We start from the raw sequence: 4910 nt of genomic DNA, 5'->3' as shown, positions 1-4910 counted from the left end.
ATTAACAAATTATTGATTTATGGCATTATCTTAAACTCTCCCCTTCCTAGTTTCTCTTCCCTTTTCATCCTCCTGTTCTTCCTCTCTTCCCTTCCCATTCCATCTTCCTTTTCCTTCTACCTTTCTTTTCTATGTCTCTTCCCATCTTGCAGTGAGACACAATAGTGATGTGGGTAGGAACATGGGGGCTAAAAAGAAAAGCATACAGAGGCGGAGAGAAAACCGACGTGGTTGGACAATTGATTACGTTGAGCAAATGAGTAAAGATATTGATGATAATGATGGGCAGATCTTCCCCTGTTGGGGAAAATACTAACATGGAAACCGGGAAAGCTTGAAACAACCCTGAGGTGTTGAACTGGAAATGTAGGTATCATCATGAACTCAATTTAAAAAATATAAATAAATGTGGAAATATATATGCTTGTGTGTGTTTACATATGATATAATATATTCCTAGTTCTACATATTATATAATATATTCCTAGTTCTGCCCTCTGAAAGGATCTACATGAGGTGATACCCTAGGAGCTCTGAGCACATTGAATGTATGGATTTTGGTTTCTAATACCGTGCTCCCCTAAAAGGAACCAAGACTGTATGAAACCATAATGACGGAGACATGTCATTATACATTTGCCCAAACTTATAGAATGTACGGCACCAAGAGTGAACCATAAAGGTAAAGGATGAATTTGGGTGGTTATGATGTGTCAATGTAGATTCGTCATTGTAACAAATGTCCCACGCTGGTGGGTGATGATAATGGGGGAGGCTGTACGCATGTTAGGACAGGATATTTAGGGATCTCTGTACTTTCAATTTTGTCGTGAACTTTAAATCGCTCTAAAAAACTAAGTCCGATGTATTTTTAAAGTTTTTACATACACACACACGAAATAAGGAACCGAGACTCTTTGAGGAAATACCAGATTTTAAGGCTGGAGCAGGAAAACTACAATATGAGCCCAAAATATTTTGTGACAGAAATTAAGGAAGTGCTCAAAGACTAATAGGGACATGTTTAAAGGACACAGAAATCAGCTTAAACAGGCTCTCATTGGCCCAATTGTGTACAATTTGAGCATAAAAATAAATACAGTGACAGATTATGACCTATTGAATAAATAGGAGTCCATTGCATTACAAAATAAGTGGGGAGAAAGAAAAAACTTTTCCTTTTCAGTATAATGCCGACCAATAAATGTGAAAGGAATGACGTAAACAGAAAATCATTTACCAAACATGGTAGTGGCTCAGGCTGAAGTTGTCAGCGGAGGCTAAGACCAGGTGAAATTTGAGAGGAACAGGATTTTGGCATATTGTTGAAATATTTTCCAACAGTTGCAAAAGAAAAATAGTAACTTTACAGTGAAAACATCGCCAGTGATGGGACAGATTGACGTGAGAAAAGCAAAGCTCACCAAGAATGGGCGCCTGAGTCTGGACACGAGGAAGCATCAGATAGACTCAGGTGGACGGTCATCCCACAGAATATAAGGCCTGTATTCTTGTAAACTGTCAAGGACATGACAGAGAATGACTCAGGAACTGGAGGAAGCCAAAGAGTCCCTATAACTAAATGCATTATATGTTCCTGGATGGGACCCCGGACCAGAAAATTTAAAAAGACTTTTGAGACAAAATTGACAAAATCGAAATTTGAATGGGGTCTTTGAATGGTGGTGTTACATCAATGGTTGTATCAATGTCGATGTCCTGACTTCTTTGTGAGTCCTTGATGGTTCAGAAAAAGACTAATGGCGTGTGAGTGGGTGAGAGAGTGTGTAGGGGGGAGGGGGAGGAAGAGAGGGAGGCAGAGAGCGAGAAGAGAGATTGGAGTTCGAAGTTGGTGAATTTAGGTGAAGGTAATGGCGGAGTGTACTGTCCTTGTAACTTTTTCTTAGCTTAAAATTATTCTGAAATCAGTGGGGAGGGGGGATGGGGAGAGGGAAAGGGGGAGGCTGCATGGGGTCTGAGTGGAGCCAGCCCTGATACCGAGGGTCGAGCCAGGGTCGAGCCAGATGGATAATGGGAGGGCGAGTTTCCTTTTGACTCTTCCCTTTGGACCTCAGAATGAGAGACTCAAAGCCCAGATTAAAGGGATGATGTGCAGATTTTGGACCCTGTTGAGCCATTTCCTGTCTTCCGTCACTCATCACTCAAGTTAACCCAGGTGAGGTGGAGCCACAGTGGTCTAAACACCAGGAACCCAGGTTAACAAGGAACGTTACAGCAAGCCCTCAGCTGAGCTGACTGATAGGGGGCTCAGGAGACAGCTTATCAAACTGGCCCCAGTGATGAAAACAAGCTCTGTGCTTGAAGACCCGTTGTTGGTGGTTTCATCATCAACAAGATGATGAAAGGCAGAAACAAAGCACTGGCCAGATACGTAATGACACAGTTTCTGGAAGCTGCAAGAACCCGTCGGCGAAGCACCATGCTGCTTCTGCAGAGGCAACCATTGAACACAACCTCTATACCAAGCATGAAAAACTGGGAGCCTGTGATTGGGCTGGTACTCATCCTCAAGGGCAGCCACTGCTACCAGGTTCCCTGCTCCGCCAGCTGCCCCACGTCGTCGCTTCTTGGCAGTGAAGTGGGTGATTACAGAGTGCAAGGAGAAGCAGCACTGGCGGACGCTGATGCCAGAGAAGCTGTGGCATGAGCCGCTGCAGGCTTTTGGCAGCCAGGGCCCTGCCATCAAGAGGAAGCACGACATGCACAAGATGGCTGAGGTCAACTGTGCCGTGGCTCATTACTGCTGGTGGCAGACGGAGTGTAAAGTCCCCAGGAGGAGCCCAGGACTCTCTGCGGCAAGAAACAATGCGAGCCACCACTACATCAAAAAAAATCTGGGCATTAAGCATGTCGTTCCTTTCTCAGGGCAGGTAGATCTCACGGAAGGGATGGAGCGCTGTGTTCATGAGACTTTTCTTTGTGGGCTAGAACTCGCTCCTCCTGCCCCATCTCCTTGCAAAGAGGAAACACATCGACCTGGATTTTCCCCAGCAAACTTAGGGCCCATCCAGCCTTCTCTTCCTTCCGCTTCGGATGGATGTTTGGGTGATACGAAAGGAAGCAGTTTTAGTATCAGAGGTGTATCAGAAAACTCTCACCCTGAACTGGTGTCTATGTAACGCAGCACTGCCGTTCATTGGAGGGAAAGAAAATTATTCTGAAATCTTTTTTTTTTTTTAATTAAAATTGTTACATGCTGATGGAACTCCAAAACAATAGTTTCCAAATTTGGATGATCGGTCATCAACACCTTTGACAATATGAAAAAAAACTATGGAATTTTATTCCCAGAAAAATTCTGTAAACACAAAATGTACACAATTTCAGAGGAGTATATGGATGCCTTGATGTCCATGCACAAACCCCAGGTTAAAAGAAGCTCTCAGTTGAAGTATGAATAAAAACGTGCTGTTCACTTCCTTTTCCAAGAATATAGCAGGCTAGGTTATTTAGACCAACAGTTGAAAATACTTGATAAAATATAAAAAAGCATATTCTTAAAAGCACAACAACGGTAAAGCAACAACCAGGCCAAAATCTAAGGACAGGAGGTAAACACACCATGGAAGTTGCTTTTGCTCTGCTGATCCGGGCAAACTTGATGAGCCAAAAGTAAGTCTCCCCTCTCTCTGAGACTGCTAGGAAAAATTGTCTTAGCTGCAACTTACTGAAGAATTGTGCCCATGAACGAGTCCTGGCATGGATTACACTCCAAACTCATGTCACTCCAGCGCCCAAATAATCTTAAACAGTGAATTTAGTTCAAAATAATCTTGGACTGCTAGTACCCCTAAGCACCTGGCAGAAGCAACGCCACAATGCACTTGCTTCCTAGCCGTCTTAGTCTGCTGGGGCTGCCACAGCAGATCACCCCAGTCTATGTGGCTTGAAAACAGAAATTAATTTTCTCACAGGTCTGGAGGCTAGAAGGGCAAGATCAAGGAGCCATCAGGGTCGAGTTGTCCTGAGTGTCTCTCCTTGGCTGGGGGATGGCTGCTTTCTCACTGCACCCTCACATGGCCTTTCTTTTGTGTATGTGCATCCCTGGTGTCTCTTCCTCTTCCACCAAGGACACCAGTTCTATGGGATTAGGTCCCAACGCTTATGACTTAAGTTACTCTTAATTACCTCCTTAAAGGCCCTATCGTCAAACACAGTCACCTAGGGGGGCGGGGCTTCAACAAATGAATTTTAGAGGGACACAGTTCATAACTAGCCATCAAAACATCAAAACATCTCTACAAATTTATTTACAGGGACAATGAGCTGCATACAATAAATATAACCAAATATATATCAGTATAAACAGGATAACTTAAGCAAGAACTACAGACCATAGGCAGAAACCACCTCGCGAAGACCTCAGATATGGAAATTACTGAACAGAAATCATAAAGAAACTATACTTATTTTATTTTAAAATATCAATTTTATAGCAGAATTATATCTTCTGCCACCATTTTTTTCTTCTGCCACAATTTAAACATAAAATGAAAAATTATTTATCAAGAAATAAAGGTGTACATAATATTTTAAGAAACACATAAGCAAAATCTTTAGAGAACTCTGCACTTTAGCTTAAATGAGGCTACATCCGTCAGTGTGTATATGGGGTTCTGTGGCCTCGGCTCTTCTGGCAATGGCCGTTTTTTTAAATATTGATGTTTCCTGGAGGCCAACAAAGACCTTGACCTGTAGTAGCTGAATAAATAAAGTGTAATTTTCCAGGAGATACTTTTGTTGCTGAAATAGCAACATGTGTAAATGCCTCTCTTGGAAAGAAACAAATTTATATAAAATATCGATTGGGCAACAATGATACATTAATTTTAATGTGTCTGTACTTTTGTATCTGCATTTCTTGGTTACAATAAATTCAATTTCAATAC

The 4910-nt window shown here is 42.3% G+C and overlaps 1 pseudogene; it reads left to right on the top strand.

Moving 5' to 3' along the window:
• Positions 1–1760: 1760 nt before the first annotated feature.
• Positions 1761–4910, top strand: part of LOC105299595 — a 6005-nt pseudogene continuing 2855 nt past the window's right edge.

Source organism: Pteropus vampyrus, unplaced genomic scaffold, assembly GCF_000151845.1.
Source record: "Pteropus vampyrus isolate Shadow unplaced genomic scaffold, Pvam_2.0 Scaffold190, whole genome shotgun sequence".
NCBI classification, from domain to species: domain Eukaryota; kingdom Metazoa; phylum Chordata; class Mammalia; order Chiroptera; family Pteropodidae; genus Pteropus; species Pteropus vampyrus.
This window is presented reverse-complemented; position numbering and strand designations above follow the sequence as displayed.